This window comes from Typha angustifolia, chromosome 6, assembly GCF_048772165.1.
Source record: "Typha angustifolia cultivar Huaian chromosome 6, ASM4877216v1, whole genome shotgun sequence".
NCBI lineage: Eukaryota > Viridiplantae > Streptophyta > Magnoliopsida > Poales > Typhaceae > Typha > Typha angustifolia.
Window position 1 is genome coordinate 3,539,809 of NC_133244.1, and position 14,359 is coordinate 3,554,167.

Genomic DNA, 14,359 nt, shown 5'->3' on the forward strand with positions numbered 1-14,359 from the left:
TCGGTTTAATGTAGTTCCACCACTGGTCCTTCTTGTAACACCGATCTTCGTTAAGGAGATGATAAAGCTGACCAATTCATGACGTACTCTTTCAAGGCATTATGATCATTTTGCATTGCGTCCACTTGCTGCAATAACGTTTGGAATATGCCCTAAGTTCATCCGCCAAGCCCATGCTCATACCCACTGGCGTCGATTGACTCAACCTTACCGCTGTCGCACCAAGGGGCTCGACCTCTCGGTTAGGATTTTCGTTGGTCGAGTCTTTCGCTGTTGGTGTGCCCTCCATTGATCTCCTTGATGCCATTAACCTTGTCTCCACCATTAATGGAGGTCCGAGGTTTGCCAGGCTCTGATACCACTTGTTATGAACCGAACGTTCGCTTCCCGATCTAGATCGATTGCAGGAAAACAGCCTGTGCAGTCAAGAAAATATATTCATCAGATATTCTATAATAGTTAGAATATTACGAAACTAGGGGTGGTCGATTAATAACTTCTTGATCTACGTTTTTGATATTTACACCCTTTGCAGATTCTAACTACAATTGGGACGAAAATGCATAAAAGTGGGGTGATGGTGGAACTGACGGGTGGTGGTGATGATGAGGTTAGGGATCATAATGGCGATGGGGGTGGATGGTTTGTGGTGTTTAGGGGATAAGAATGAAGAAGGAGAAGGGGTCAATATCCCAAGGAGGATGGAGGATTATAGCTCTAGCAATACCTGATGACGTAGTGTCACGACATCTATTGAGTTGTGTGCTAATGTTCCCGCCATATGCTATGTGATGATTTCGCTATAAGTAATGATTCTATTTTGTTATAATGCTAGAGCAATAATAATATAGATGCGAATATGTGCTTACTACTAAGGTCCTTAGTCTGATAGCTATAGACAACTAACCATATATAGTGTTGTCAAGCATGTTTTAGTGATATTACCACTAGATGACTATCTCTTCTCATTTTTATGTTTGTTATGTGAACTATGACTTTCTCTAAGTATGTTGAGATATAATTATTTATGACTCTATGTGAGCAAAGAGAAATGTTATATAATCTTATATCCTGTTTGTACTTTTTTTTTTTGAAAAAGAAGAAAGTATATTCGAACTTAGTCATGATTGTAAAGAGAACCGCTACTATCAGCGACCAACAGCTACAGAAGAGGAGCTAGGAAGTAGCCTCCCTAAGATCACCCACCCAAAACCTTGAAGCGTCCTGTGTTTGCTTACTAGCGCGATTGGCCTCACGGAACACATGAGAGAGTTTACATTGTGAAAAATGTTGTAAAAGGATAAAGATGTTATTGATAATGCATTTGATAGCCCATCCGAATTCATGAATCCGATTCAACACATTTGCAAGCTGTAGGGAGTCAGTCTCTATCCAAATTGGTTGAGAGGTACTGCAGAACATAGAGTAGCGCTTCTCTCACCACCCATGCTTTAGCTTTTATAGTGGACTAAAGTTTACGACATCTAGATCCTGTAATAAGAGGAGAGCCATTAGACTACCGGGCTAGAAGCCCAACACTGCCCAACTCAAATCGGGTCTTTAAAGGATCCGTCAGTGTTTATCTTAAGCCATTCCAAAGGTGGAGGTACCCAACTAACTAAAATGTTGAGCTTGTAGTTTTTGGAAACACCGGTGTACAACACTTCAAAATATCCATAAGTTAGATTTATGGTACGATCCCATTCCTTAATTGGAACCTCGATAGTCCCATTAAAAATGCAATTATTGTGATATATGTTTCCATATTAACTAGTGAACTATGCCAATTAGCACTAGGAGGAACATTCTCCTCTCTAGGCAGGAGGGCTCCTTCTAGAAGCCAAACACCTATGGGCTAGTGAGTGATCGAGGTGGCCATGTTAAACCAGATGTGGATATGAGCCCAGATATGGGCAGCAAATGAGCAGAAATAGAAAAGGTGCTTGATTGACTCATTTGCAAGCTCACAATTAGGACAAGTATTTGCAGGACTAATTCAGAGTAGAGATAGTCGCTAGTGGGCAACCGGCCCTAGCTGAGCTTCCATGAAAAAGAAAAACTTCATTTTACGTAGAGAAGGGAGCATCAAGATCATTTTCCACCCTTTTTAAGAGGGAGAAGGGCGAAAAATATTGGATCTCAAAAAGCAGTAGGTAGATTTAGACGTAGCCTTTCCTAAGGGTTGGGGCTGCCAGATCCATGCATCCTTTGTGTTGCCTACGGCCAAATAATCCCGAGGACCTGATTACAAAGATATATTCTGTGAGAACTTATCTTGATAAAATGAGGAGTTAATTTAAGTTATAATATAACTTTGCATTCTTTGTATATTGAATTCATTGCAAATTATTTTAGATTTTTTTTTACTACATTGATAATTACGAGTATATATTGGAATATTTCTCATGCATTTTGTTTGTAGACTATTTTGGATTATACATGTTGGCATGTGTGCTCGTTACTGCTTTTTAATAGAAACATTTCATAGTTAGAGAAGAGGATGTGAATATCAAAAAGTATCTGATTTATTTCTCTACTAGTCTTTACTTACTTTACTATCTAGTTGGATTTAGCCCCTAAAAGAGTTCTATTTTTTGAGTTTTGTATATTGGATATGTATCTCTAGAGACTTGTTAAGACTTGTAGTACTTAATTTTAGATTTATTTGCTTGGATTATTTATGGTATTTTAAAAATTATTGGATACTTTATGAAAAAGCATTATATCAATAGATCGTGTGAGAACCATGTGAGGTTGTCCTCACGTAAAAGACACGTATATTTAGAGGTGGGTGTTTTAATCTCTCTTAATAAGACCTAAATCTACCCTCGAGTCAAGTGGTAGACGCAAATTCACACCAAAATAAGACATAACACTCAAAAGCCTTAACCGGCTAGATCTAGTTATGCTGGCTAGCCTTGGGTGCCTTAGGTCGAGTTCTATTTTTTCTTCCTTCTTTGATCGACCTTTGGTCCATTTAATAAGACCCTAACCTAGGGATGTAACACTTGCCTTATCATCTCTATCACAGACAACTCGATTGCTCCATCAATCTAAAGATCCATCAACTTTTACGCATCAACAACACAAATCCATTAATTTCTGTGTACTACTGATCTAGTAATCAATTGACATGTATGCACCATCAATCCAGCAATCCATCGTAAGATTGGAATTTGCTAAATATGGTTTCTCCAATTATCGTATTTGTTTCTTCTCACTTAGGTTTATAGTGGCTTTTTGGTTTTTATCATGACTTAAGTGAGTTTTGTGTTCCATCTAATGAAGATTTATGGGAAAAAAAAGATAACTTTATTTGGGATTCCTAGAGTTGTGGTGGTGGTGTGATTTGCTGTTTTGGAGTTGTGAGAATTCTATTTTTTTTTGTCTTCTCCATAGTTTGAAGTTCTTTATCTTTGAGCTTTGGTTCCTTCTCTAAAGGTATCAAAATTGGATTTTTTTTTCTTTTTTTACCTTTTGTGTTTTGGTAATCTCATGATTTAAAGACTAGAGTTTGCTTGGTGTTTGTTCTATCTTCTTTTACTAATTTTTATCCTCTCTTATCTTTTGGTATTGTATGTGTTTAGGCATTTATATGTTTGTGGTTTCTTTTACTCCTCCAAGATATTCGATGCTTGCATATTAATATTATCATATATTTGTTGGACTTTTATTTATGTACTATCTATGATGATAAATTATGATTTAGAATCATGTTGAACAATATAATATAAATATAATTTATTTAATAATATATTAAAATATGTTTATAGTAAAATTATTAATTTATATTTAATTTTAAACCTATATGTTTATAGTAAAAAATATGTTCATTATGTATATTAAACTTTGGTGTATACGTAATAATGATATGCTCTTGATGATATATTATGGCCTGTGTGGGCTCCGTTAAAATTGTTAGTATTGTAATACAAATGATTCATGATTTAGATGATTGTAGATAAATTATAGTATTGATATATGATTTATTTGATTTCGGCAATCAACCAAGTTGCCATATTTGCCATATGTGTCATGTGGGCTCGTGTTATGCATGTGACTAGAGATTAGGTATTATAAAAGTGAGTTTTTGACCAAACTAGCACTCTTTAAAATTTAATTTTCCAAAATGGACTACCGCCCAAACTTATTACCAGAAAGGATCAGATAACGAGTTGCCTAAATATTAGAGTTAAGCATTAAAGAAACGTTGTCTAGATTAACTATAGTACTTAAAATGCTAAAATATTTGACGTTTTACTTTTCTAATTGAAATGCTGACCAGATAAGCATTTTCGGAGAAAAATATTGAAAACGTTGAATAGTTCAGCATTTCACCCTAATGAAACGCTGAAATTCAGCATTTTTAGTAGGGTTTCTCAAACCTGAGCGCTTGATTTCTGGTGCAGTGCATGAAGGTAGTTGCAAAATAAAGGTTGGTGGGTGTGTTACACATAAAACGTTAAACAGTTGAGCATTTTCGGACTAGCAAATGCTAAACAGTTCAACGTTTTTACTAGGGTTTCTCCCATATGAAACTACATGGTTTCATCACTAAAAGCGTCTCTAGTCAACACTTATAGCCGTCGCACTATGTTTTATCCCCTCACACTCTCTCTCTTTAGCGATCTATCGGCGCGTTTACTCCCTCACTCACTTTCTCCAGCAATCCATTGATGCTTGCAGGCTCGCCATTGTGTCTCCGGTGATCCTTCGACGCTCGCGGCCCTGCCATTGTGTCTCCAGCGTACCATTTACGCCCGCGGTTCCGCTTAGGCGTCTCAAGTATCAAAGTCCTTTATCTTATTACTTGTTTATTATGTGATCTTCATTAGACTCCTACAAGATGTTCTTATTTAGTTGCCGTTAGCCACCATTACTCTAGAGTTGTGAAGTTTACAAAATGTGTAGTTTTGTTTATAACGAGGCATATTAAAGTTTTAGCTATCTCATATTAGCTTTAGATTTTCTTTTTTTTCTTATGTTCTTCCATAAGAAATCTACGGTAAATGATCGCTAGGTTGGAATTTTTGTTTTGTGCTTACTACGTACTACAACTAATCTACTATGATTTAACCGAAAGGAATGCCACTTATTCATAATTCTATCACGCACATCACGAAGTATACCTCTTAAATACTACAAATGATTTGCAATACCATTGATATTCTCCTCTTATGTTTGGCTGAGTGATACGATTCAGACTTCACCAATGTCGTCTCGAGTATGGTTACACCTTATGGGTGACTTTTTTTATTATTTTAGTATTTTATTTGTAACACCCAACTCTAAACACGTGCACGACATGAGCCCACACAGCACGTGCGTAGCACCTGACCATTTGGTTAGATACTGACAATCAAATAAACCTGTAGCAATATTATAATTTTATCCACAACATCTAAACTAAGGATAACTCAAGTTTAACTGTCAACAGCATACAAATAATCCTACATGGACCCTACACAGGCCACAACACATCATCAAGAGCTTTTCACAACTATATATACACAACGGTAGTATATATACATAATTATACAAGTACAATGTCACCTGCTAAAATATAAGACAAGGATATAGATACAGATACACTTTGGAGGATGTCCATTAGTACATCAGATAAGATAACTCATCTAGCAGAAAACACTAACCACACTCTACTCCTCACTCATCGGCAAGACCTCTACAGGAGTATCCTGCTCCTCTCGTTCACCTGGGTTTTTGGAAAAGAGAAAATAAAAAAGTCATGAGCTAAATGCTCAGTGAATAGACCTTACCCGAATCAGTGAAGCCAAACCGAGAGTAAATCATATACTGGATAATATGAATCAGAAAGAAGTATGATGCCATGTATGAACATATATATATATATATATATGTATGTATCCTCAATGACATATATAAATGAAATCAATTCTCATGAATAACCATATTATATCCTCAACTGAAAATATGTAACATGATGAAATTGCCATATAACATCACCGAATATTACACTATATCATGTATAACAATTATGATCCAATGATACTAGTCACATCAATGATGATGCATGATGCATGCCAACCACTAAATAATCGTATATGTCAGGGCCAGATATAGTCCACATATCTCTCACTATCACAATCATCCGTCTCAACTCTGAATATCATCCACCATGCTAAACTATGGTACCCGGCCCCAAACTCGATACACATCATGTCACAAGCTCAAAGCATACCCTGTCATACGCTAAGAGTATCTCTGGAGATAAATCATACCCTGCCATACGCTAAGGGTATCTCTGTAGAAAAATCATACCCTGTTATACGCTAAGGGTATCTCAGAAGAAAGTAATCATACCCTGCCATACGCTAAGGGTATATCAATGATAGTTGTACCCTGTCATACGCTAAGAATACAACTATCAGCCATCACCATACTCTGCCATACTGTCACGGACTAAGTCTTTGAGATAGACAAAGACCGCGCGGCACTCAACTTTCAAGTAGCAAAGTTAAGTCAGCCGTTCGCTTCCCAAGCGATGCACCTGTTTTGGATTGCAACAAAGCAAAGATAAGCAAAATACAATGTTTGGCAAACAAGTTTGCGATTCTCTATTAATTGGAAAAGAAGTTACAAGACATGCCAACAACAAGAAATTTAAAAGGGCAGGATAGCCATCGAGGGCAAAATGAACACCATTGAACCAGTGGCACTTCGGTTGCGAAGCTGGCTCACTTAATGCTTCTCGATAGTTCTCCTATACTACTAAGTATGAGCATCCTCAATTCTGCAACCCGGGGGGTTCAAAGGTCTTGTGGGGCGTTACGTTTTGAAAGTAAGCCCCATTTGGGTTTTGGCCCATGAGTTTTATAGCCACGTGCGGGGAAAAACCCAAACTAGTGTTGCGACGACACTAATATTGCGATCCCAAGGTTGTTTCGCAAGGAGCTCTTGAAGGAAACCAAAAAATACTAAAAAACATGCAAAAGACATGGGGTTGACATCCCATTACATACTCAAAAAGCGAAAAATACAATAGGACCGACATTGCGAACAAAACGGTCCTAACAATACGCTAAGAGTATGTCCAGTGCCAGTCCGGACCAGATACCATTTCAGCCATCACATCACATCATATACACAACTATTGTCATAATTTCTTATACATGATAGATCATATGCATATATCTAGTACTGTAACAAATCATGCAACTTAGGAATTTAGGTGGTGAAGAAGCTAAGAAAAAAATGATGCAATGCCGACTCTAACCATGTATCTAACACATGCATACTTCTGCTAGTCTATCACATGCATACTTATGATAAAGATCATCCCGACATAAAACCATAACAGTATAATCATCTTCAATCATCTCTAAATATCACCAATATACTCATATCTCAAATCCTCCTAATTAAATGCATGATAAAATATGCTTAACAAAAATCATCTCTATATAAAGTCATATAGTCATGCTGGAGGCCAAAACATGCATGTATATAATATATAATATATCTTAATTTGAGAAAGGCGTCTAAGGGATAAGACTACTCACTCCACTGCAAATATTAAACCACCACTCGTTCATGCTGCTACGATAATGATCAAAGCCTCGATAGCTAAGTCCGCAGGGTCTTGAACAGGGGAGTTGGAATCTGAAATTATTTATAACAAATATGTCAGTCTTTCTATTAATTAAAATTAACCCGATAAAAAGATAGTTTCTTGTTGTAATTATGTACTCTTAATTTCTATATTTGTTTCGTTATTTATTAACCATAATTATATTATTTAATAGTGTATTTAAAACATAATTATCTACCTATTATTCTTCTTGATAATTAAGAAAATAAGAATTAAGTTACTATAAATAATTACGTAAGAATATACGTACATAACCCTAATAATTACTATTACCTACCTAGGATTTAAAATAGTAATTTATATTGCTGGTGTTTTGCTAAACATGATATAATTAGAATTATTTAATAACTATGATATAATTATATTTAATTTATACAAATTAAATATATTAAATTAACTAAACTAATTGAATAACTAGTAGCATACTCAAATATAATTAAAAATAGAAATGTGCATATATATATATATATATATATATATATATATATATATATATATAAACTACACATAGTGCTGGGCTCAGCCCAGCGCCTTGCCATGGGCTTTCTAAGAAGAAAGAAGGGAAGGAGGAGGAGGAGGAGGACAAGAAGAAGAAGAAGAAGAATGTGGAAGGAAAGAAAGGGTTGGGCCGTGGGGGAGGGGTGCGGCCGCTGGTGGCCACTCAGCGGCCGGCCTCTCCCCGACGGCTCAATCCTCCGGCGGTCACGAGAGAAAGAGGAAGAGAAGTAGGGAGGCTCACCAGTGTTAGTAGAGGTGGCGACGGCAGCGGCAGGCCGACGGAGTGTCGGTGGTAGCGGGTAGAGAGAGAGAAAGAGTGTTTGAGAGAGAGAAAGAGAGAAAGGTTAGAGAGAGCTCGAAAGAGAAAAGAGAGAGAGAGGCGATGGGGAGGGAGGCTGCGGCGGCGAGGGCCCACTGCGCCAGCTGGCCCAGCCAAGTTGGCCGAGCTAGCGCTTGGGGCGCGTGGCGCCCTTCCTAGCTGCCACTACATGGCACGAGGCTGTCGTGCCATGTAGTGAGGAATTTTTTTTTTTAACCTTGGGTTATTACATTTTTCTTCCCCCCTCATAAAAATTTCGACCTCGAAATTTACATACCTCTAAACAATTCTGGATATTTGGATCGTATCTCATCTTCACATTCCCAAGACGCCTCTTCTACAGCATGGTTCCTCCACAGGATTTTTACTAAAGGTATAACTTTTGTTTTTAGTACTTTATCTCTTCTAGCAAGGACTTTCACAAGCTGCTCTTCATATGCTAAATTTTGTTGCAGCTAAATTGGTTCATAATGAATCACATGCGAAGGATCTGATATATATTTCCTTAGTACTGACACATGGAACACATTATGAATTTGTGCTAAGTCGGGGGGTAAAGCTACTCTATAAGCTACAGGCCCCACTCGACCAAGAATCTCATAAGGTCCTATATACCTAGGACTTAACTTTCCTTTCTTTCCAAAGCGAAACACACCCTTCCAAGGTGAAACTCTTAAGAATACTTTATCTCCAACCTGAAACTCCAAATCACGCCTCCTATTATCAGCATAACTTTTCTGTCTACTTTGTGCCACCTTCATATGTTCTCTAATTATCTTTATCTTCTCAACTGTAGCTTGCACTAGTATTGAGTTTTCAACCTTCTTTTCTCCAACTTCTTCCCAATCGATTGGTGATCTGCATTTCCTGCCATATAATGCTTCATAGGGAGGCATACCAATACTAGCATGATAGCTGTTATTATAAGCAAACTCTATCAAGGGTAGATATTTGTCCCAGCCCAATCCAAAATCAATTACACATGCTCTCAACATATCCTCTAATGATTGAATAGTACGCTCAGATTGACCATCTGTCTGAGGATGATAAGCTGTACTAAAATGTAGTTTTGTTCCAAAAGACTGATGAAATTGCTTCCAAAATCTAGACACAAATGAGGATCTCTATCTGAAGTGATACTAACAGGAATTCCATGGTGAGCAAAAATTTCATCTCTAAACAAGATAGCTAACTTTTCCATTGAATCAGTAGTACTAACTGGTAAAAAGTGTGCTGATTTGGTTAGTCTATCAATAATCACCCAAATTGCATTCTTCCCTTTCTGTGTCTTTGGTAATCCTATCACAAAATCCATATTAATATGTTCCCATTTCCATTAAGGAATCTGCAAAGGTTGTAATACGCCTGCAGGCCTTTGATGTTCAATCTTGACTTGCTGACAAGTCAAACACTTAGCCACAAATTCCCCAATATTTCTTTTCATTCCTTCCCACCAGAATTTCTTCTTCAACTCATGGTACATTTTTGTTCCCCCGGGGTGCATAGCATAAGCAGAAGTATGAGCTTCATTTAAAATTTCATTTCTAAGTTCTTCACAATTAGGAACATATAATCTGCCTCTAAAATGCAGTATCCCGGTAGAGTCTATAGAGAAATCTGATTTACTGGAATTTTGTACTTATTTCACAATTTGCATAGCCTTAATATCAGTCTTCTGAGATGCACTAATTCTATCTATCAATGTAGGTTTGATAGTAAATTGTGCAAATAAACCAACTCCGCCACCCTTGGTCACAATTGGAACTTCTAGCCTTTGTAGATCCTTACGTATCATAGTTTGTTGGGTAATTAAAACTGCTAGACTCCCAGCTGACTTCCTACTTAAGGCATCTACAACAACATTTGCTTTACCTGGATGATAATTTATGGTACAACCATAATCCTTCACTAATTCCAACCATCTCCTTTGCTGCAAATTAAGTTCTTTCTGAGTAAACAAATATTTAAGACTTTTATGATCCGTAAAAATTTCACATTTTCCCCCATATAGATCATATAGATAGTGTCGCCAAATCTTTAAAGCAAACACTACAGCAGCCAACTCCAAATCATGAGTAGGATAATTCTGTTCATAATCTTTTAACTGCTTAGATGCATAAGCCACTACATTACCATTCTGCATTAAAACACAACCTAGTCCTTTGCGTGAGGCATCACAATACACTTGAAATCCTATTCTGCTGAAAGGAATAATCAGAATTGGTGCACAAGTCAATCTTCTTTTTAATTCTTGAAAACTATTTTCACACTCTTCATTCCACTCAAACCTTTGATTCTTTCGAGTCAACCTGGTAAGAGGCATAGCTATCTTTGCATATCCTTCTACAAACCTCCTATAATATCCAGCCAAACCAAGAAAGCTACGCACTTTCGTGATATTAGTTGTTTGACTCCATTTCAATATAGCATCTATTTTGGACTGATCCACATTGATCCCTTCCTGTGATACTATATGTCCTAGGAAGACCACCTGATCTAGCCAGAACTCACATTTTGAAATTTTGGCAAATAATTTCTTTTCTCTCAAGATCTGGAGAATTAACCTCAAGTGATACTCATGTTCTTCCTCACTAGCTGAATATATTAGTATATCATCAATGAAAACTATTACAAACTGATCCAAATAAGGTTGGAAAACTCTATTCATCAGATCCATGAAGACAGTTGGGGCATTGGTCAATCCAAATGGCATGACCAAAAACTCATAATGTCCATACCTAGTACGAAAGGCAATTTTAGAAATATCCTCCTCACAGACTTTTAACTGATGGTAACCAGTCCTCAAGTCTATTTTAGAGAATACTCTAGCTCCCCTTAACTGGTCAAACAAATCATCATTGCGAGATAGAGGATATTTATTCTTTATTGTCACTTGGTTCAATTGTCTATAATCTATACACAGCCTAAGTGTTCCATCATTCTTCTTAACAAAAAGAACAGGCGCTCCCCAAGGTGAGACACTAGGTCTTATAAAGCCATTCTGTAGTAGTTCTTCTAACTGTACCTTAAGTTCCTTCAATTATATTGGTGCCATTCTATAGGGAGCTTTAGAAATAGGTGAAGTATCAGGAGCTAAATCAATTGAAAAGTTTACTTCCCTATCCGGGGGTAATCCAGGGAGATCATCTGGAAAAACATCAGGAAACTCTCTAACAACTCGGACATCTTCTAATTTGATCTTTTTATCAGTATCCCCTGACAGGCTAGCTAAGACACCTGTGCATCCTTTCTTTAATAATCTGTAAGCTTCAAATGCGAAGATTATCTCCATATGGTTGCTAGATTTATTGCCCTTAATTCTATATTCTGCCCTATCAGTTAAGTTCATCATAATTTCCTTTCTATAACAATCAATGTTGGCGTGATATGCAGCTAACCAATCCATCCCCAAGATAACATCAAAATCTGTCAGCTCTAGTGGCAAAAGATCTACTTTGAACTATCCCCAAAGCTAACTGTGCAAGATTTATAAGCAGAATCAATAACAACTGTCTCTCCTACTGGTGTGGCAATCAACAGAATATCCTCAAAAGGTTCCATAAGTATATCGGCATGGCAAGCAAAAGAATTTGAAATAAAGGAATGCGTGGCACCCGAATCAAATAAAACTTTTGCTGTATGAAAAAAATAAATTCAGAGTACCTGTGGCCACATCATTGGATGCCAAAGCGTCGTGCTCCGTCATCGCGAAGATCCGGCCACCTCTAGACTTTCGCCCAGGCTGAAAGGAACCTGCCCCACTAACTCTTCTGCCTCGGCCAGCTGTAGCAGAAACCCTAATAGATACAGTTCTAGAAGATGCTGCAGCAGCAAAAGTGGGGGCGGTGGCAGCACGCGGACAGTCACAACGGATATGACCAAGCTGCCCACACTCATAGCATAAACGTGGGTTAGGGCAATCTCGAAGATGATGACCATATTTACCACATCCGAAGCAAGGACGACCTTGATTTGGCAGTCCTCTAGGAAATCTGCTTCCTCTACCAACTAAGGATGGCCCACTCACACTGACCTGAGACACTGCTTGGCTAAGTCCTCCAGATCCTCGTGAATCAGATCGGTTAGCAGATGAACTAGTGCTAGAACTTCCCCGATAAGGATGGTAGGAAAGGCGGCGCTGTGATTGCGAAGGCGGTAGGCTCTGGCTTGCAAAAGGAACCCTAGAACTCCCGCCTCGCCCAGACTGTGTCCCAGATCTCCAAGCATCCATAGCCCTCTTTTCTTGAATCACCCCCTCAAGTGCCATAGCCCTCTCTACTGTATCAATATAAGGAATGAGGCCTGCCGCCTCCAAGCTCTGACGTATAGCATAATTCAACCCATGCTTGAAGCGTCGAGTTCTGGCTGCTTCATTTGGAACTTGATGGGGTACAAAACGGGCTAAAGCATTAAATTTGACCTCGTACTCTACCACCGTCATAGGACCCTGGCGTAAATGTAGAAACTCTTCTTACATCTTTTCTTTCCTCCAGGAAATGCTTTTGATCAAAGGCATCAAGAAATAACTCCTAAGTGATGACTGCGTCCCCTATCCTTGATTTTATCAGTCTCTCTATAGCTTTCCACCATTGTTCTGCCTCACCTCTGAGCATAAAGGCAGCAAAAGCTACCTTATGCTGATCATTACATCCTAGAGTATCCAACATTTTCTCTATGTCCGATAACCATCCACTAGCCTCTAGTGGATCAACACCTCCACTGCAAATCGGGGGGTTTAACTGCATAAACTTATTTAAGGTGATGCCCACTGTAGGAGGTGGCTTAGAACTCTCTGCTGATATGCCAGCTCCTCTGCTTCGAAAGATTTCCTCAATAAGTCTTTCTTGACTGTCTAGGAGGCGCGAAATAGGATCACGCTCCTCTATAGATGGAGGAACTTCTGGGGTCTCAATAAGGGCCTCAGCTATGGAGGTCACCCTAGACTGTGAACCTCTGCGATAGGGCGGCATTTTTCTGTGAAAATAGTCAAATTCGTCAACTAATTAGTGATCAAGTACAATTCTAAAATTTATCTCTTGCATAACCCTAAGACCACAACATTTCTCTAGACTCTAGGTGACAATGTACAAAAGCTCTTGATGATATGCCGGATACTTAACAAACCTAGGCTCTGATAACACTCTAAATTGTAACACCCAACTCTAAACACGTGCACGGCACGAGCCCACACAGCATGTGCGTAGCACCTGACCATTTGGTTAGATACTGACAATCAAATAAACCTGTAGCAACATCATAATTTTATCCACAACATCTAAACTAAGGATAACTCAAGTTTAACTATCAACAGCATACAAATAACTCTATAGGGGCCCTACACAGACCACAACACATTATCACAAGCTTTTCACAACTACATATACACAACGATAGCATATACATAATTATACAAGTACAATGTCACCTACTAAAATATAAGACAAGGATACAGATACACTTTGGAGAATGTCCACTAGTACATTAGATAAGATAACTCATATGGCAGAAAACACTAACCACACTCTACTCCTCACTTATCGAAAAGACTTCTTAAGAGAGTATCCTGCTCCTCTCGTTCACCTGGGTTTTTGGAAAGAGAAAACAAGAAAGTCATGAGCCAAATGCTCAGTGAATAGACCTTACTCCGAATCAGTGAAGCCAAACAGAGAGTAAATCATATACTGGATAATATGAATCAGAAAGCAGTATGATGCCATCACAGCGTCTTGCCATGGGCGTCTAGGGGATAAGACTACTCACTCCACTGCAAATACCAAACCACCACTCGTTCACGCTGCTACAATAACGATCAAGCCTCGATAGCTAAGTCCACGGGGTCTTCAACAGGGGGGTCGGGATCTGAAATTATTTATAACAAATATGTCAATCTTTCTATTAATTAAAATTAACCC